Source organism: Panthera onca, chromosome X (assembly GCF_046562875.1).
Source record: "Panthera onca isolate mPanOnc1 chromosome X, mPanOnc1 haplotype 2, whole genome shotgun sequence".
In the NCBI taxonomy this organism is placed as follows: domain Eukaryota; kingdom Metazoa; phylum Chordata; class Mammalia; order Carnivora; family Felidae; genus Panthera; species Panthera onca.
This window is the reverse complement of record NC_138357.1, coordinates 15,974,512-15,996,301: the sequence shown is the minus strand read 5'-3', so window position 1 is coordinate 15,996,301 and position 21,790 is coordinate 15,974,512. Positions and strand designations below refer to the sequence as shown.

Sequence of the window (21,790 nt, the reverse complement as noted above, 5' to 3'; positions counted from 1 at the left end):
GGGGGAAAGGAACCCTTACAATGGAGAAGTCTGCTGGAAACCACTGGAACCAAGTGATCAGACCTCACATGACTACGGGACAAGCTGACATCGTGTGCCTTGTGATATGGTGCACTAAGAAGGACACATGTACTTGCCCATATATAATCCAAATTGAAGGACTTTCTAGAAGAATAAGTGATTTGGACTCCTCAAAATGCCAACATCAGGAAAGCAAAAAAAAAAAAAAAAAAAGGCTGGGGAATTATTCTAGATCAAAGCAGACTAAAGAGACACTACATGCAATGCTTAATTCTCAATTGGATTCTGATTTAAAAACAGCACCTACCTGGTTCAGTAAAGCATGTGACTCTTGATCTCAGGGTTGTAAGTTAGAGCCCCACATTGGATGTAGAGATTACTGAAAAATAAAATCTTTAAAAAAAAAAATAAAAACAACTCTAAAGGATATTATTGGGAAAACTGGGGAAATGTGATTATGGATGCAAATTCAATGATTTAATATTAATGTTAAATTTCCCAAGTGTGATTATCATACTGAGGTTATGCAAGCATATGCCCTAGTTTCTAGGAAATGCATATTTATGGGTGAAGTGCCATTTCATCTGCAACTATAACTCGCAAATGGTTCAGATAGAGAAATAGATAGGACGGTATAGATATAGACTTCCATACACAGGTAAAGCAAATGTGGAAAGATATTAACAAGAGATGAATGTACGTGAAGGGTAGATGGGTTTTCATGATGCCATTCTTGCAATTTTTCTAGAGGTTTGAAATATTTCAAAATAAAAAGTTGAGGAAAACAAAAATATAAACAAAAACACATAAATTTTCCAAAGATAAAGAAGGAAAATTAACGCATAAAATGTTAATCGATTATGAGGTAGGTATGTACAATAAGAAATCAATTGAAAAAAAAAAGAAGAAACCAATTGGATACAGAAGAGAAAAACAATACAGCCAAATAAAAAGTCGTTTCTTTGAAAATATCAATAAAATTCACAAGCCTTCTGTGAGACTGACCAACAGGAAAAGAGAGAAAACTCAATTTACTAAAATGAGAAAAGAAACAAGGCACATTACTATTGATTTTATAGAAATTACAAGGAATAAGTGAGTACTGCTAACACATATATACCAATAAATTAGATAATATAAATGAAATAGAAAAATTCCTAGAAAGATACAAACTACTGAAACTGACTCAAGAAAAAAATAGGAAATCTGAACGGAGCTCTAACAAATAAAAAGATTGAATTAGTAATTTTTAAATTTTGCGCAAAGAAAAGCCCAGGACCAGATGGCTTCACTGGTGAATTTGTTCAAACATTTAAAGAAGAATTAATATCAATTCTTCACAAACTCTTCCAAAAACAGACCAGGAAACTCTCCCTAACTCATCTATCAGGCCAGTGTACTGATACTGATGCCAAAGCCAAACAAAGACACCACAAGAAAACTATAATCAATATCGCTTATGAATGTAGGTGCAAAAATCCTCAGCATGATATGAGCAAACTGAATCTGACAACATATAAACATATAAGAAGCATTATGCATCTGGGCAAGTGGGATTGATCCCAGGAATGCAAAGGTGATTTAACAACAGAAAAGCAACGTACTACAACATATCAATCGAACTGATGTAGAATATCTATATCAATAGAATAAAGGACACACGGTCATGTCAATACACGCAGAAAAAGCATTTGACAAAATCCAGCATCCCTTCATGATAAAAACACTCCAGTGAGTAATAGAGAGGATCTGCCTGTACAAAAATCCACAGCTAACCTTAAACTTAATGGTGAAAACCTGAAAGCTTTCCCTCTAAGTTCAGATATAGGACGAGGATGTCCATTCTTACCGCTTTCACTCCACATTGCTCTGGAGGTTCTAGCTAGTGTATCAGGCAAGGAAAAGAAATAAAAGACATCCCGATTAGGAAGAAAGAAGTAAAAGTATCTCTACTTGTGAATGACAGGATCTTGTAATACTAATAAATGAGGTCAACAAAGTTGCAGGTACAAGATCAATATGTAAAAATCGATTGTAATTCTACACACTAATAATGAACAATCTGCTGTTGAAATTAAGAAAACAATTCCATTTATAACAGCATCAAAAGAATAAAGCACTCGGGAATAAATTTAACCAAAAAAGGTGTAAAACCTATGCTCTGGAAACTGAAAAAAATTGTTTAAAGAAGGCCTATGAAGCACCTGGGTGGCTCATTCGGTTAAGAGTCTGATTCTTGATCTCAGCTCAGGTCTTAATCTCAAGGTCGTGAGTTCAAGCCCCATGTTGGGCTATGTGCCAGGTGTGAAGCTTACTTAAAATAGGAAGAAAGAAAGAAAGAAAGAAAGAAAGAAAGAAAAGAAACAGAGAGAAAGAATGAAAGAAAGAAGAAAGAAAGAAGAAATAAAGAAACAGAGACAGAGAAAGAAAGAATGAAAGAAAGAAGGCCTAAATACACTGAAAGACATCCCAAGTTTATGCATTAGAAGACTTAATTTGTAAGATGACAATATTCCCCAAATTGATCTACAAATTCAATGCAATCCCTATCAAAATCCCAGCTGGCTTTTTTGCAGAAACTGACAAATATCATTAGTCATGGGGGGGGGGGGCGGGGAATGCAAAATCTACAATGAAATACCACTTCACACATACCAGCATGATTATCCTAAAAAAGACAGGCAGTAACAAGTGTTGATGAAGATGTGGAGAAATTGGAACCCTTATACATTTCTGTTGGGAGTGTAAAATAGTGCAGCCCCTTTGGAAAACAATTTGGCAGTTCCCCAAAAGCCTAAACATATAGTTACCATTGGACCCAGCAATTCTGCTCCTAGGTATGTATTTGTTAACTTTAAGAATAAAACTGCCAATTATTTTACCAGCAAACATAGGTGTATTCAGGAACAGCACAGAGTTGCAATTCAGAACAAACAAGTTATGGCAAAACCATAAGCAAGTTTGGAAAACAAAGGACAGATACTCTCTTTAACAGAGAAAGAGCGGCAGTTGGGAGCGCGGTTGTAAACAAGAGGTCCGTTGGAGTAAACTGGGAGTTCCAGGTATAGTGGCTTCTCATTGGCTGAGCTGTGACTGTCTCTCATTGGCTGGGCTGTTTCCCGGGAGAGGAGGAAGCCTTCCTTCCTCAGGCTGGGGTAGTAAAGTACTATCCATGTGCAGGGTCCTTCTCTTCTTGTTGGGTCTGCAACTGACAATAACAAATGACTCCATTCCAAACAAGGTTTCCATTATTAATTGTCACATACCCAAGAGCGCTGAAACATGTCCATACAAAAAATTATACACACATATTCATAGCAACATTTTGCATGATAGCTAAAATGTGGAAACAACTCAAATGTCCTTCAACTGGTACATCGACAAACAACATTTCCATACAATGGCCTGTTATTCAGCAATATAAAGGATGAACCTTGAAAATATTATGCTCAGTGAAAGAAGCCAGACAGAAAAGGCCACATACTGCATAATCTCATTTATATGAAACATCCAGAATAGGCAAATTCATGGGGAAAGAAAGTAGATGAATGGTTGCTGGGGCGAGGGCAGGGGGTGGGGGATTGGAAATGGTGGAGAGACTGACTGCTAGCGGGGTTTCTTTTGGATGATAAATGTCCTGGAATTAGATAGTGGTGATGGTTGCAAAACTCTGTAAATACACTAAAAACCAATCAACTATACACTTAAGGGTGAATTTTATGGTAGGTGAATTGTTTCTCAATTTAAAAACAAATAGACATTTGCTAAGGCTACACTGGCCATCGTGTTGCAATATATGAATGTATTAAATCAACATGTCGTACAAAAACAGAACAAAGAACTGGAACGAAAATCACAAACAACAAAAACACCAAAGCTGGGGTGGGGCAGGGGGGAGGGCAGAAATTAGGAGAAGGATAGAGATACGGATTACATTGGACTAAATGATATAAATAGAATGTATAACTTCTAAAATGATGACGGTGGGGTAGAAGGAGAGGAATGTATAAAGCCACCCACGATATTGAGTCAACTAGACAAACAAAAATAAGTTGCAGAATGAAATATACTAATGATACCACTAATGTACATTAATCATAAAATCATAAAACAAAAGCAACTCATAATAGTGGTTGACGTAAGAGAGAGAAGGGGGTAGGACTGACATCAGTGGTCAATATTAAATATTTACCTATAATATTTAATTCCTTTGTGTCTCAAAAGAGAGACTTAGAGTAAATATAAACTGTTATCAGCTGTTAACTCTGAGTAATGGAAGCAGGAGTGTTCGCTATACTATTCTCTGTATTTTTCTTTTTAAAACTGTCTGAAACTTAAAAATAATACACCGGGAAATATCCTGAATTGGATTTTCAGCCCACTTTTATTGATTTCATGTGTCATCTTGGCCACATGACATTTTTTAAACACACTTTCCAGGCTGTAAAAAAAAATGATTATCAGTTGTACTTGTGTAAAAATGGGCATGTCAGGGTGTAAGGGTGGGGAAGGAACCTAGTATTTGCTAAATATCTACTGTGTGTCTGACATTGTGCTACGTGCTATACATGTGGTGTGTCATTTAATTCCTTCCTCATATTAATCCTGTGATTTAGGTAACGCCAGTCCCAAATTGCAGATGTGGAAACTGGGATGAGGTCAAATAAGTCAAACTAGGTTGCGAATATCAACGGGCATACATGAAGAATTGCCCGAAGCCCCTGGGCACGTTCAGTTGTAAAGAAATCAATTTCTGGACTCGCAACTTCCTAAAATTGATCTCCTGAGAATACCGACTCTGCCAGGTGGATTCTCTTTCTCACCTCCTCTGGCCCAACAGCCTTTCTCCCATTTTACAAAAGAAAGACAATCATGCACCCACCCCCACCCCCACTCCCCTCTGTCACTAATCTGACTTTGGTCCATAGCCCCCCCCCCCCCCCGGGGGTGGAGGGGGGGAGGCAGAAACCTCTGGGTACAATGAGACCAGCCAAAATCAGAGTGTTGGTGTGGAAAAGTGAATGACCCTAATCACCGCTTAACAAGACCTTTTGCAACACAGGTGGTTTCTAATTCTTTGTTTTCAACAAAACTGCCGAAGGCGCTAATGGAATTGTCAGCTAATAAATCATTAAAATTAACTTCTGATGATAGATCGCAATGGGATTTTTTGTACATAACTCAGAAGAAATGCAGAGAATTGTGTGACAATGCTGTGAGAAAAATTTTCATTTCATTCTACCTATTTCTGTTGAACAAAGCTTCTTAGCGTTTACATTTTTAAAAAGTAAAAAAAAAAAAAAAAAGGATCAAAATCAAATTGATACTGAATTCTGTCTCATTCTAGCAATGTTTATCCACAAATGCATGAACTAATTGAAAAACACCTTATCCATCTCTGGAGATACACTTTCAAAGATATTTGTTCCATTGTATATTTAAATTATTTTTCAAATCTTATAAAATATTTATGTTCTTTTGATCAATTGTGCACTAAGGATAATTCTATCCAGAAAACTTTCTATTTTTAGTACATAGAGCTTTATGGTCATAGGAAACTTTGAAAATTAATTTCAACTGCCCTGGCTGTATTGATGAGAATGTAAATTGGTGCAGCCACTACAGAAAACAGAATGAAGTTTCCTCAAAAATATTAAAAATAGAATTACCTTCTGATTCAGTAATTCCACTTGTGGGTATTTAAATGAAAACACTAACTTGAAAAGATATCTGCACTGCCACGTTCATTGCAACATTATTCACAATAGTGAAGACATGGAAACAAGCTAAGTGTCCATCAGCGGATGAATGGACAAAGAAAATGCGGTATAAAATGGAATATATGGAATAAAATGAAATATCATTTGGCTATAAAAAAAAAAGGATGAAATCTTGCCATTTGTGACAACACAGATGGACCTTGAGGGCATTATGCTAAGTGAATAGGACAGAGAAAGACAAATACTGTATGATCTCTTTTACATGCAGAATCTAAACAAACAAAAAACACCTCAAGCCCATAGATACAGAGAACTGATTGGTGGTTGCCAGAGGTGGGGGTGGGGGAGTGGTGGAGATTTTAATTAATGGTCACATTTTTGTTGCCGAGAAGTATGTAGAGTGATCAAAATTAGACTTATAAGCAAAGAACAATACACTGATAAGCATAAAATATATTACATTAGGACAACATTCTGTGGGAGAAGTGGAAAGGAGAAAAAGGGAACGATGTAAAATTTTCAAGATCTTGATCATGTATTTTTAAAATAGCTGATGGTGGGTATGAAGTGGCTATTGTATTCAGATTCAGTTGGACAAGCTCAAAAAAGTAATGTAACCATTTTATTTTAAGATGTCGATATTTACCATATACTGAAAATAACTTCCTTTGTGACTAAACGTGGGATGAAAACTTTGCGATACCAATTTACAGTATGTGAGGGGATTAACAGGTTTTCAAAATTATTTTAGGGAACATGAAAGCAAAATGTTTTTTTGGGTTTTTTTGTTTTGTTATTTTCCTTTTTACTATAGTCACCAGAAAAAACTTTGAAGACCTCTGAATTTGTAACTCGCTCTGGGCCACACAACCATTAGGTGGCCAAGCTCGAACTTGAACCCGTGTCTGCAAGATTCCAAAGCGTGTGGTCCTTTCACTGTACTCGAGGGAGACAAAGGATTCTATGAATGTTGGTCTTAATTAAAGTCCATTCAGTGTAGAAATAATTTATTTGGTTGTTTAACGTGAGCAAGGTGCTGTCCTTGGTGCCACTAGATACACAATAGTGATTAAGGTATATTACTTAACTCATGGAGCTGAAAAAGTTACAGAAAGAGATAAGCTGTCTTCACAAAATCCTTAATACAAGATTAAATGTAATAAGAGCAACAGATATTTTGAAAAATGTTATGAGGCAAGAGAGAGATTACTTTTAGCTGGGAGAGCTTGAATAGATTCTGGCATCAGATAGATGAGTCTTTGTAAAATGGATAGAATTTGGACTAGTGAAGACGTGTTAGTGAGAGAAGGTAGGGAGGATTCATTCATTCGTTCATTCATTCATTCATTCATTCATCCAAGAACCATTAACTACACACATCAATCAAATATAATAAATGAAGCTTTAAAAATGTCCTGGGTGGGGGGGTGCCTGGGTGGCTCAGTTGGTTGAGCGGCTGACTCTTGATTTTGGCTTGGGTCATGATCTCACAGTTCATGAGATCGAGCCTTGGGCTGGGCTCTGCGCTAACAGTGTAGAGCCTGCTTGGGATTCTCTCTCTCTCTCTCTCTCTCTCTCTCTCTCTCTGCCCCTCCCCCCCCAAAAATAAATAAATAAATAAACATTAAAAAAATGTCGTGGTTGGAATAAATAAACTGTAAAACACATTTGGGAGACAGGTGGGGAATTCTGAATCTTGACTAGGTATTTATTGATAGTAAGGAATTTTAGTTCATTGCTTTGAGGTGTGATAATCATGTTGCACGTATGTTAAAAAACAAAGGAAGAAAGTTGGGGAGGCTGGCTGGCTCAGTGAGTGGAGCATGTGAGTCTTGATCTTGGGGTTATAAGTTTGAACCCTACGTTGGATGTAGAGATTACTTAAAAATAAAACCTTAAAAAGAAAAGAAGACAGTCTCTGTCTTTTTTTTTTTTAATTTTTTTTAACGTTTATTTTTGAGACAGAGAGAGACAGAGCATGAACGGGGGAGGGGCAGAGAAAGAGGGAGACACAGAATCGGAAGCAGGCTCCAGGCTCCGAGCCACCAGCCCAGAGCCCGACGCGGGGCTCGAACTCACGGACCGCGAGATCATGGCCTGAGCTGAAGTCGGACGCTTAACCGACTGCGCCACCCAGGCGCCCCGACAGTCTCCGTCTTTTAGCAATGAATACTAAATTATTTCTGGATGGAATATGATGTGTTGCATTTGCTTTAAAATAGCCCACTGTGTGTGTGCTTTGGAGGGAATAGGTGGGGAATGTAAATGAAACCAAACTGGTTATGTGTTGACGATTGTTAAAGCTGGGCGCTGCGTACCTGTAAGTTCATTACACTATTTTCTCTATTTGGTACATGTCTTCATTTTGTCATAATGAAATGATTTTTAAAATTAATATTAATTTAATGCCTACTGTGTTCCAAGAAACTGGAAGTATAAACAAGAAAGATACATTGTCTGCCCTCAAGATGTCTATGATCTGTTGGGGGAAACAGACCCCTTGAAAGCATCAGGACTGTACATGATTCCCTGCTATACTAACAGTATAAATCAATTCTGCCCGACCTCACAGTTTGTGAGATCCCACGTAGGGCTCTGTGCTGACAGCGCAGAGCCTGCTTAGGATTCTCTCTCTCCCTCTCTCTGCCTCTCCCCCGCTTGCATGTGCCCCCACTCTCTCAAAATAAATACATAAACATTAAAAAAAAAAAGACTGTTCTCTAGGGGCGCCTGGGTGGCTCAGTCAGTTAAGCGTCCGATGTCGGCTCAGGTCATGATCTCACAGTCCGTGAGTTCGAGCCCCGCGTTGGGCTCTGTGCTGACGGCTCAGAGCCTGGAGCCTGCTTCAGATTCTGTGTCTCCCTCTCTCTGCCCCTCCTCTGCTCCTGCTCTGTCTCTCTCTGTCTCAAAAATAAATTTAAAAAAACATTAAAAAATTAAAAAAAAAAGACTGTTCTCGACAAAGGAACTGCAGTCAAGTTTTCCAGAGGGGAGTGCACAGAATGTCTTTCAAGTTCCCCCTAGACCCCAGGCTGATGGTCCATAGAGTCTGAGAGGGAAGAAGTGGGAGGCGAGGCTGGCCAGAGAGGTAGATGTGCTCCCTGGGAGACAGATGCACCAGATTCCACCGTTGCCACCGTGTGTGATGACCACAAAAGGGGGCAATTGTCTGTCAGCTTGAGGCCCCTGTGGAAGAAGATATTTGAACTTCATGGCTTCCACTGATAGGAAAAAATCACTGAGATGAAGGACTAGGCAGCACTTTGGAAACAAGAATCACTCACCAGAAAGAATTGGCCACTTTGGATGACCATAGTAAAGGTGATTAACTCTCTCCTCTTTCGTTGTTTTGGAAGTGGAGTATACTGGCTTGGACTGGGGGCTCTGGAGCCATGCTGCTCGGTGTTAAATCCTGGCTCCAGAGTTGCTTAACCTCTTTGAGCCTCAGTCTTCTCATCTGTACAGTGGGGATGAGAATCTAACGTAAAGACTAAATGAAATGATGCATATAAACTGTCCCGCATAATACCATGCTGGTACACCAATACACTCTCAGTAACTTTGCAATCGTGCTTTTGGAAGAGAAAGCAAAGGACTTGATTATTTTGTGTGCTGATACTCGCTTCATATTTCCTTCTAAAGGTGTTTTAAATTCTGTTGAAACCTAAGACTCTTCCCCTCATGCCTATATTTCCTTACTGAAACAGAAATGAAAAAGATCCGATCTGAGATCATACCATCTGATTTTAGTCCGTTTAATTTATTGTTGCTTCTTAATGCTGAAAACATTACCAGAATGTAGCGCATGAGTTCACAATGTGGGCAGCCTTTTTCGTTTTATCCGTTTTGCTTATTCTGCAACACAGTCCCCCCACATATTTTAAGCGGAACAATGTGTTTCCATGACCCACAGACGTTGAGTTCAAATCCGAGGAGATGAAGTGTTAAGAGGCAGACAGGACTGGCCTTGCGTGTAGACCAAGCTGGAGCAATGTGGGAGATCGGTGCCTCGTACCCGCTAGGAATATCTGTGGAAGGGAGGAAGGGCGGAAGGAAGCGGTGGAGGTGGGGAAAGAAGGGGGAGCAGGAAGGGAGGGGAAGGAAAGAAGAAAAGATGGAGAAAAGAAGGGGGTGGAGAAAGGGGGCTTCTGAGAAATGAACCACAAATAACGCTGACTGAGCGCCGAAGAATGACCAGGAGGTTCCAGGGAGAGGGCCCTTCATTCAGAGCCTTCCGTATTTGGGAGCCTCTTGGCTACTTTGGGGCTGGACGCTGGGCTGGTATTTTACTAGGGGAGTTAGTTGCCTGTTTATCAGAGGCTTCTGGGATCAGGGTAGGGCAGATCGGCTTCTTTTTCTAGCGAGTGTAAAGCCAGTCTCTTCTGCCATCCACAAAGACGAAACTTCAGTGCTTCTGAGGGCGTGGAGTGGGAAAAGGGAAGGCCCAAGGCCACTGGTGCCAGGAAGAGAGAAGGGAACTTTGCAAGGACTTATGGTCACTCCAGAGGGAGGCCAGCACCCATTTTGTGCACCTCGAGAGAAAAGAGAAGTCATCAGACTGGATTGGCTTGATCTATACACACAGCCAGCTACCCCCACCTGGCACCCTGATCAGCATGTACATCCATGGTCTTACAGTGGAGAATGCCTTTTAGCAGGTGGAGGGCCCAACCTCTGCGTGAAATCGAGCTCTCATTTCATCTTGCCTAGGCAGGGACGTAAGGAGGCCTTTCTCTCTCATCAGCTAATCCTCCCTCCTGCTTATTCCTAAACATGCTCTCATCTCTCAAAATTCAAAAGAGAGGAGGGAACCTTCTCTTCTCCCTTCTTGTCCCTCTCATTCCACTCGACTTCAGTTGCCCTGTACAGTGAAAGGTCTCAAAACAATTGTCCACGCTATACTGTCTCTACTCCAATTCCAATTTCCTCTTCAAATCTGTTCCATCAAATCCCAAGCCAAGCGATCTTTAAAAATATATATCAGATGGGGGTGCCTGGGTGGCTCAGTTGGTTAAGTGGCCGACGGCATCTCAGGTCATGATGTCACAGTTCGTGAGTTCAAGCCCCACATCGGGCTCTCTGCTGTCAGCACAGAGCCTGCTTCGGATTCTCTGTCTCCCTCTCTCTCTGCCCCTCCCCTTGTCACTCTCTCTCTCTCTCTCAAAAATAAATAAGCATTAAATATATATATATACATATATTTATACAAGTATTTATATGTATATATACATATATTTATACAAATATATATAAATATATTTATATAAATATAAATATATATATAAATACATAAATGTATATATATATATCTCAGACCCAGAATACTACTCAGCAATAAAAAAGAACTATGGATACACACAACAATTTGGATGTAGCTCAAGGGAATTAAGCTGAGGGCAAAAAGCCAATCCCCAAAGGCTACATACTGTATGATTCATTTACACAATATTCTGAAAAAAAAAATTATAGAAATGAAGGGCAGATTAATGGCTGTCAGTGGCCAAGGACCCGGCGGACTAGGGCAGTGGGTGTGGCTATAAAAGAGCAACAGGCCGGATCCTTGTAATGATGGAACTATTTTGTATTTTGATTGTGGTGGTGGCTACATGAGCTTAGACGTGTGATCAAATCTTATAGAATTAAACACACACACGAGTACAAGTAAAACCAGCCAAATCTGAATAAGATTGGTCAGTATTTTGTGGTCTTGGGCTATAGTTCTGCAGTGGGATAAGCTGGGTAAGGGGTACATAACCCCTCCCTGTATTAGTTCTTACAGATGTATGTGAATTTACAATTATTCCAAAGAAAAACAAATGTAAAAGAAATATAAATGAGATCATGCCATGCCCTGGGAGAAAGCCATTCATTCAATGGCCTCCCTTTGTTTTTGGAATAAAACGGTCTGCCCATCGCCTACGATGTAGTATGAGATCCGGTTCCTGCCAACCTGTCCAGCTTTATATTATGCTCTGCACCCGACCCCAGGCCCTGCTGGTGCCAAACACAATCACCACCTCTTAATTCCAAGGCATCAAGAGTTGCCTCCTCTTTCTGGCCTTCGTACATCTGCTCCCTCTTTCTGGAATGCTTTTCCTTGGCTCTTTCCACGGTTGCTTCTGGCGTTAACTTTCAGGGCTCGGCTTAAATGTCACCTCCTCCTCTCCTAACCACACAATTTGCACACTCTTCTTTTCCTGCACTGGCATTATCCCAAATTTGATTATTTTCTCACTTCTTTATCATCTGTCTCCTCCACTAGATTGAAAGCTCCCAGGGAAGGGTGGATGGTGATCCGCATGACTCCGCACTCTATCCCTAGCACCTGGCACGGTGCTTGGCACGTGGTGAGGGCTCAGTAAACCAAATGTTGAGTGAATGAATGAGTAGCCACGTGCCGCTTTGCCATCATTGCTCTCCTGAGTGATGTAAAGCCCTCTGCATGGTGGTATTGGGATTACGGATAGAGCTTCTTTCGCTCTCTCCGGCTTGCTACCAAGGGGAAGGGTCGCCGGTGGGTCCTTCGGCAGCGTTCCGGCCCACGGGGTTCCGCAGTCGAGACCGAAACCCGGCGCACCCCGGGGCCCCTGCCGCTTTGCAGGGAGTGCGCAGGTTAGCGGAGGCCCCTGGTGAGGCCACCTTCGCTCGCTCGACTCTCTTTGTTGCTCCCACCCCCTGCCCCGGCCGCGGCTGCCTGCAGTGACTCGTGACTCCCCGCCGGCTTCGAGGGCTGCAGCACTGGGGGGGGGGGGGGGGCGGGCGCCCCCAGCCCTCCCTCCCTTCGGTCTCCTGGCCAGAGCCGCCCCTCCCGGGGAGCCCTCGCCCCCGCCTCCCCGCGGCCACCTTCCCCGCGCACCCGCGCCGCGTCGGCAGCAGGGCCGCTCCCGAAGCGGGGGGCACGTGGCCGCGCTGGGTGCGTGACACCCCCGCCCCCGCGCCGGGCCGGCTCCCGCGCGCGCGCCGCGCCCCGCAGCCCCCGCGGGCAGAGCCCGGGCAGCGCGCGCCGCGCCCCGCCCCCGCGCGCGCGCCCGCCCCCTCCCCGCCTCCCCCGCGCGCCCCTCCCCTCGCGCCCCTCCCGCGCCCTACATCCAGCGCCCGGCCCAGGGGGCTCAGTCCGCAGCCACCGCCGCCGCCACCGCTGCCGCCGCCGCCGCCGCGCCTCGGCCTCGGTGCAGGCAGCGGCCGCCGCCGAGACAGCTGCGCGGGCGAGCATCGCCAGGCAGTAAGCCCGCTTTCTCTCCGCGTGTGCGTGCGTGTGCGCCTCCCGCCCGCCGGCCCCGCGGCCCGGGGGAGCGGCCGCCCTCCTGCCCCGCCGCCGCCGCCGCCCCGGCCGCCCGGCCTGCCGCGGTCGGTACCTGCGGCCTCGGGCCTCGGCGGGCCGGCCGGCCGGGGTAGGGGCCGCGGGGTCCCCGCGGGTGCGTGCCTCGGCCGCCCCGGGCTCGCGCCACCGGGGGTGGCGGGCGTGGGGGCGGGGGAGCGGGCGTGCCCAGGGGGCTCCCGGTGCGTCCTCCGCGGAATGGTGGGGAGCGGGGGGTGGGGAAGGGGGAAGGGGCCCCTGATTTTCCCACCGAGGCTGGAGGGCGGTGGGGGCGGGGCGAGGTGGGGGCACCTCTGGGCGTTCTCGGCCGGGGTGGCTGTGGGGCGCGGGCGGGTGAGGCTGGGGGCCCTCCTCGGCGCGCTCCTCCGGGGTGGCGGGGATGGGAAGGCGGCGAGGGGGGGAACCTGCCCGGTTTCGCACAACGGAGAGGGCGGGGGTGGGGACGCGCGGGCGTGGAGGTGAGCGGGCTCGCCGGGCTTTCTCGACGGGGATGCGGGGGGGGCGTTTGGAGGAGTTGGGGGTGGGGTGCAGAGGGAGTGAGGTGGGCCGGGAGGGCCCGCAGCGGTTCTTCCCTCTTGGGGGGATGGCGGGGGGGGGGTGGCGAATGGGGGTGGGGACAGTGGGGATTTCAGCTCCAGCGTGGAACGTGGAACCTGGAGAAGCCGGAGGAAGGTTCTGTCACGTGGGGTGAGCCTTAGAAGGTGGATTTTCAAAACTGCAGGGTGTGACCTTTCCGTCTCAAAAAGCGTGAAATCTCTCCAAGGTGCTGTCTGTTCTAGGTGCTGGAAGAGAGGTTTCTGCTTTCGAAGTTTCTGGTTCTCTTCCATTCCTTCTCTTTCTTTTCCATTCCTTCTCTTTCTCTTCCATTCCTCGCGGCCTCTTCTCAGCCGTCCAGGACTAGGTAGAGGTTTGAAAATCAGCAAGGGAAGACTGTGTGTGGTTCGTGTTCAGTGCTAGATCATTTTCTGCGTTGGGAACCGTGCGAGTTCCTCAGGTTTGTTTGGATTGCCCTTTACTATAAAACCCTGTGCCAGGGAGGCCCCTTGGGGAAAGAAGGGACCAAGGTTTATAAAGGGGACTCCAGGTTTGGTTTTTTAATTTCCTGAAGGGCAAGGGATACGTCGTTGTAGCATTTAGTTTGGCTTTTAGAAGAGGGAGAAATAGAAAAAACGTATGCCTTTGCTGGAAGTTCCCTATATTCGTTTCAATGATCCCATCGGGATTATCTGAGCCCCCTTTGATTTGAATTTGGAATGGATCCAGTTTTCCTAATTGGAGCCATCATTTTGTAATTGCCTGTAATTCTTCCCTGGGTTATCAAATCTATGGCAAGCTTATAGAGCAGTAGGAATAATTTTTTTTTTTTAGTTATCTTGATTAAGACGGTTTTAATGTAAATTTGATGTTGTTCCTTGGAAATGCGAACCTTTGCAGAATAGCAAACGTTTAAATTATGAGTCCCTTGGAATTTTGTAAAGTCTTTCCCTCCCCAGCTCATCTTCTCTAGGAACAGAACCCTCCCCCACTCTTCACACTGAAGAAGCAAGGGCTTCTGGGATGGTAGCTTTGCCTTTGGAAACTCATGCTCATATTTGCTTGAAGAAGAATACATACTAGAAAGGCATATGCCTTTAATGTGGCGAGGCTATATGTGTTTTCCCATTTCGGTTACATAAGGTTCCAATCTACTTTTTACCTTCAGTCTTTAAAAATGGTTATTTAACATTTTTAAGAGCAAATATAATCTTTACGCAACAGGAAATTGGTTAGATAGGCCATGATTTGTACAAACCGCCTCACAATAAGTATATAGTCTAAGGCTCCCATATAGGTTCTGTAACCATATATGGTTTTTGAAATTCTATGCTACCATTCCCATATTGAATTTTTGGAGAAGAAAAGCTGTTTTTTCCGACCAAGTCTGGATTTTTGAGTGAAAGTTGAAAAGAAAATTTCGTATAAGATTTAAACTGGTAAAATTCCTCTTGGAGGATACCAATGCATTGGAGCTAATTTAATGTCTACCAAAGGAATGGACCACTTAAATAATTACTTTATTTATTTACTGGAAATACTAAACTGGAAATGTTTAAGTGAAAATAGAGATTTTTGGTCTCAGGCAAAAATGCATTTAAGTAAGCACTGTTCTGTGCAGCGTTTCTATGTTACTCCGATATACATCCTGTATGCCGGCGACAAAGAATCTAAAACGCGTGCATTTAGGAATACAATTTAAGTCTGATTGTTTTTTCTCTTATGAATAGACTGTTAGGAGTGGTCAAATCTTACAGAGGGAAATGTGTTGATGGGTAGTGGGGACTTAAGTTCCTGTAGACAAAAGGAGTAAATGGGTGTCTTTGCCCAGCTTTTGGAGAACGTGTTGTCTGCCCCACGGGACTGGTGGGGGCGGGGGGAGGGAAGATGAAGAGGTTTGAGCAATTAACAAAAATGGTCAAGTATGTTTCTGAGCATTCTTGAAGATTTTGCTTATAGCCATTTGAAGAATGAAGCCTTTGTGGAAGAAATTGACCCTCACTCCTAAAGTTTTGACATTAAAAGGAATACCAGTTTGTTGAGGGAGTGGAGGCTGACCTACCGAAGCTGAGCCCTGTTTCCCTGCTTTCCACCTCCGGGTTCCCTTCTGCCCTGAACCCCTCCCTTTCCCCCTTCGGTGCCAGCAGCATTGGGAGTTGAACAAATGTTTGTGCTTGCTTGAACTTTAGGCCTTATCTATTTGGCTGCTTTCCCCAACTTTTGCCTACAAACTTTTTTTGGTTCATTGGACTATCCAGTTGTTTGGATTTGGGGTAAAAGGGAGTAGACTGTAATTATTTTCTCTTGGAAGATCTTTTCTTTCAGCTCCTGTTGGGACAGGAGCAAAATAAAAAAAAAAAGTGGGTATTTTTTTTGGTTCTGTTTTGTTTTTGTCAACGGAGTACTTAATTAAGCAGAATATACGGCCATCCATTTATTCAGCCAACATTTACTGAGTTACCGCTTGTGCCAGAGGCTCTGTGCTAGGTTCATACACAGTAGGTAAGAAATGGCTTCCACCTTCTGGGGGCAGTTACTAAAACAGAGAATAGACAGTGAATTTGTGGTACATAATCAGGAGGTGGCCAGAGTCTTGGACATTAATATAGCACTTTGTATACATTAAACGTGCTTTGACCACGCACACAGTGGAGTCGTTTCTTGCCAGGGCATTTATTCATTGTCTACACAGTACCTCCTCTTGCCAACTAAGATGCACTTTTTTCATTTTGGGTAATATGGTTTGTAATTCGTCTTCAGGATCTTAAGGTCTATGGCCTTTTTAAAGAAGATACGTTTTACGTGAAGTGCATAGGACACAGCGGACTTCTTGATATTTAAGTTGGGCATTTTATAGCACTGTGCAGAGTAGTGAGGACGCAGCGGCCGGGCCAGCAGTCCGTCCTGTGACTTAAAAGCATCTTCTGACGGCAAATGGGGCCAAACAAAATTACTGTTCTGTGGTCACCTTTGAATTATGGATGACGGATGATGAAGTCCAGAAGAGTGTGAATGATACTGAATAGTAGCTGGAGTAAACCCTGGCCCTCCTGCAGGGTTACCTCCTGAGATCTTTGCACATCCCTCTGTTTGTGGATCGTGCCCGCCCAGTGGTTTTTAACTAGGGCAGTTTTGTCCCCCACGGGGCATTGAACAATGTCTGGAGACATTTTTGGCTGTCATGAATTGGGATGCGGCGTGCTGCTGGTGTGTAGCGGGTGGAGGCCACGGATTCTGCTTAAACATTCTCTCCACCACAGGCGGCAGGCCCCTGCAACAAAGAACGATCTGCCCCGAAATGTCAGTAGTGCTGAGGTTGACGTAATTCCCTCTACAAGATGCAGTAAAACGTAACCTCCGGAGACTAGAAAACAGGAACGGTGTCTTGATGTGATATTTCACGTTGGCTGAGCTCACTCGACTGGTCTACAAACAGATGAGTCCATTGACCTGAATAGTTAAAGACCAGCGAGAGCTACCATCTACGGGCCCTACTCTAATGCCAGGCACTGGTATACGTTCAGTATTCCCTTCATTTTATAAACGAGGAACCAGGCGCAGAGAGGCAATGTGACTTCTCGAGGCCTTACAGCTGGTCCGGGTTGGAGGCAGACATCAAAATTAAGATCATCTTACTCCTCAGAAGTTCATGGGTTTTGAGCACACCGTCATACTGTCTCCCTTGTGGCAGGCTCCATTCAAAGTCTTACTTAACAAAATTAAAATTACTACATGTCCTATATACCATTGAGCTTGCTTGAGAGTAATTAAAGCCATGAACGTTAAATCTGATCATACTTGGAAGTAAGTGGCCAGGAGTAGGGGGAGAAAGGGAACTGACATTACTCGAAGGCCTGCTGTAGTTCTAGAAAATACACTAGTTGGACTCACAGCCGTTATGTAATTGGATCCTCACAGCAGCTCTGCAAAGTAACGGCGCACATCTCGCAGATGAGGTTAGCAAAGTAACCTGAGGTTGCACAACTAAGTGGCCGAGTTGAGATTTGAACGTAAGTCCCATCACGAAGCCGGTGTCCCTTGCTGCTTTCTCTAAATTTTGGGGTTGGTGAAGGATGTGGGGCGGGCGGGAGTTGAGCAGGCTGCAAAAAGGTGAGTAACGGGTCCTGGATAACAAGTGATTTCAGAGGTCACATGTCACAGATGATGGGTTATACTCAGGTAGACAATGGGGAGGTGAATCCCTGTACTTTCTTCCAGTGGGGAGAGCTGAGCTCGACTGAGAACTTGTGCTAGAGATCTCCCCAAACTAAGCCCTGTAGTGGTCATTTTGGAGAACTTCCTTTTCTGTCTTTCTTGAATTTTTCCAGACACTGTTTTGATAACCATGAAATGGGAGGTTACCGAACTGTGTTTATATCTTTCTGCGTCTCATCCTTCTACCTTTCTTAGGACTTACTTAGTCCTAAGCTTAGTACTGACAGCATTCAGTTTTGTCACCTCCTTAAACAATTTAGACATTTGTTTTTGCTGTGGAAATTGTTTTTAAATAAATGTCATCAAACTTATACTTGTGTTTTCCATATGGGGGTGTGTTTTGTTTCGACAGCTAAATATTTATTTTAACTTTTGACGTGTTGTATTTTTGAGCATAACAAGAGGAAAAATAAAAACCAGCCCAATAGCAATCATATTTTGTCTGGCAAGCAATTTTGTGTGTGTGTGTGTGTGGGTAGAAGGAGGACTTCATGTTTCATTTCATTTACTTTAAATTGGAAAGGAATTTTAACCATGATTCTCAAGGGCCAGGATGCTAGGGGAAAAAAAAAAGAAATGTTATTTAGATAAAATGCATGTTTTGATTTCCACATAGGTCTGGGAGCCATAGATTCTGAGTATAATAATTATGTCATGACTCCGCAGCAGTCAGCCCCTCGGGTGATCAACCACTGGGTACGGGCACGCATTGTGATACTGATTTTGTACCCTCCCCCCCAAATGATTTTAGAGTAGAACTGAGAGATCTGATGAAACTTGCAAGAATGCACTAATCCTTTCAAAAATCCAAGCTTTTAATGATAATAGCGGTACTTTCACATTGTTGGGGAAACTCAGAAAATACAGCAAAGCCTAAAGAATATAAAAATCAGCTGTAACCCACCACCCAGAAATTGGTGACAGTGTTCTGTATCTCTTTTTAAAATGTAGTGTTGGTTTTTTGTTTTTTTTTTTTCCAATGGCGGACTCAAGTCCATTGCAAAATCTCCAGCTTCTAAATGTAGTCTAAGTTGTTTTTGTTTTTTTAACTTTACCAAAAGAGTTTCTGAATAATCATTGCATCTCTAGAGAGAAGTCCTGGTCATAGAAATGAAATGGGAATAGTGCCGGGGAGTTAGAGAACTATCTGGTGGCCTCATCATGTGAGCTCTTTAACATGTCTCCTTCTCCAACTTGAGTAATAGAATTTCCACGCCAGAGGAGCACCTGGGTGACTCAGTCAGTTGAGAGTCCAACTTTGGTTCGGATCACGATCTCTATGGTTCGTGGGTTTGAGCGCCCACATCAGACTCACTGCTGTCAATGCAGAGCCCGCTTCGGAGCCTCTGTCCCACTTTCTGCCCCCTCCCCCAAAATCGATGAACATTAAAAAAATTTCCACACTAAAAGGGCTGTCAGGACCCACCCCCCTTCATTTTATGAGGCTCAAAGAGTTCAAGCATCTGCCCCTCAGGTCATATAATGTGTTAATGTTGGAGTTGCAGTTTGAAGCGTTAGGTCCTACATACGTAGGCAAGTTTTTATTTCCTAATTAAAAACCCTTCACAGTCACGAACTTTTTGTTGGTCTGTCCCTCAAACGAACAGACTTTTGGGGGCACCTGGGTGGCTTGGTCGTTTAAGCGTCTGACTTCGGCTCAAGTCATGATCTCCCGGTTCTTGAGTTCGAGCCCTGCATCAGGCTCTGTGCTGTCAGCACAGAGGCCCCTTGGGATCCTCGGTCTCCCTCTGTCTCCAACTCTCCCCTGTTCACACTCTCTCTCTCCCTTCCGCCCCTCTCAAAAATAAACATTTAAAAAATAGAGAACAGACTTTTATGGTGGAAGTATATTTACTATTCTAAAGGATACCAAAAAAGGCCAAGTATTTCCTAATTTCATATCAAAACAGTTGAGAGAAAGGGGCGCCTAGCTGGCTCAGTCGGCGGAGCATGTGACTCTTGATCTTGGGGTTGTAAGTTTGAGCCCCCCACAGAGTAGAGAGATTACTTAAAAAAATAAAATCTTTAAAAAATAACCAGCTGGGAGTAGTACAGGAATTTGTCATCTCGTTTGCTTTATTGAAATTGAGCGTCAGTGGTGGGGAACGTCTTGCGTGCATCTAGCCCTCAGTTTAATTTCCCCTGGCCTGTGGGGCAAGTGGCAAGGCGTGTCAGACTGCCTGTGGTCACAGACACGAACAGTGGCTTTATAAGAGTCTTTCCAAATGCTCGTCTGGAAGACCATGATCACAGCTATTTTTGCATATGAGTATTTTTTACTTCACAGACTGGGATACCTGTTAAAGTTTGGGGAAGGAAGTTTTAAAGACTGCATCTGCTTCCAAACTTCGGTAGGAAGTAAGCAAATTGTAGCAAATGCTGGCAGTATGGCGTCATTAAAACAAAACACGCACACACGGTCATTCTCACCTGGCACCATTCGATAAATTCTTAAGCTTGCTTTCTCTCCGTGCCCTTGTTCATTTCTTCATTCCTCGTTTCTTTGTGTGTCCGTTGCCTGTGTGTCTGTGTCACTGGCAGGGTCACTCTTCTCAGTCCAGTTGACTCTGCCCACATTCCTTTTTCTGGGCTCTGCATGTATCCACATCATCAGGTGCATCCGCCACGGTGTCTTCCCCTTACGCGGTTGGCCAGTGTTAGGGTTACCCCAGCCTGGACCGGGCCAGGTCTTTTCTGCCTGGCATAGGCAGGGAGGCTCCTTTCCAGAGCCCGTGTGGGGTATGGAGAGCTGGTGTTACTCGATAGAGAAAGGCCACCGGTAGAACAGAATTAAACAAGATAGGTTCAGAGACCACGTGGGCTGCATAGACGCGTAAACCGTGAACACGACATCGTCCCTTCCCTACAGCCAAGGCCCCAGCAAAGCTAAAGCTACGTGAAACAATGAATATGGATACGCATTGCCAAGGGCTTACCATCTGAACAAATGAGAAAATTGTATCCTTGCCTAGGGGTGTGTTCTTAAGTAGTCTTTGCTCCTGTTTCTTATTATCGCCTGCTAATGTCAGACAGCGGCCAGCTCTTCCTGGCTTCCTGCAGTACTCTGTCTCCCGAAAACCGGGCCTCCTGTGGATTTAAACTGGTGAGATTTGCTTGCACTTCATTTTTGAGCTAGTAGAGATATAAAATGCACAGAAGGTACACATGTACTGGTTTTTAAACGCAGCGAGACCTAGAAAAAGAACCATCAAAATAAGTCTTTGTTGTCAGTGCTTCCCTGCTGTAGAAAGAATTCATGTTTTACGGGGGCGCCTGGGGGGCTCAGTCGGGTGAGCGTCTGACTCTCGATTTCGGCTCACGTCATGATCTCACGGTTTGTGGGATTAAGCCCTGTGCCGGGCTCTGTGCTGAAAGTGTGGAGCCTGCTTGGGATTCTCTCTCTCTCTCTCTCTCTCTCTCTCTCTCTCTCTCTCTTTGCCCTTCCTCCGCTTGTGCTCTCTCTTTCTCTCAAGATACGTAAATAAACTTAAAAAAAAAAAGAATTCATGTTTTATTTACCCACATAAAAACACTCCGAATCACACATATATATATAAACATTTATATATATGTTCATATATATATATATATATATATATATATATATATATATATATAAATAAATAAACATTTAAAAAGTCCTTCTGGATATTACAAATTCTTGTGATGCCTGTGTAACATTTCATGTCTTGGAATATATATATATATATATTTTTTTTTTTTTTAATGTTTATTTATTTTTGAGAGAGAGAGCACGAGTCGGGGAGGGGCAGAGAGAGAGGGAGGCACAGAATCCGAAGCAGGCTCCAGGCTCCGAGCTGTCCACACAGAGCCTGATGTGGGGCTCGAACCCATAAATCGTGAAATCATGACCTGAGCCAAAGTCGGATGCTCAACTGACTGAGCCACCCGGCCGCCCCTGTAATATCCATGAGGTTTTAAATTTACTTTTCAATACTAAGAAAATGATAGCTGGGCACAC

General features: G+C 43.8%; 1 protein-coding gene across 1 annotated transcript in view; it reads left to right on the top strand.

Annotated features, from left to right (window-relative positions):
- The first annotated feature begins 12,827 nt into the window (after positions 1-12,827).
- FHL1 (four and a half LIM domains 1) overlaps positions 12,828-21,790 on the top strand; it is a 61,996-nt gene continuing 53,033 nt past the window's right edge. The window contains exon 1 of the mRNA XM_081793069.1: positions 12,828-12,963. The gene's annotated coding sequence lies outside the window, so the exon portion shown is untranslated. The remainder of the gene's footprint in view (positions 12,964-21,790) is intronic.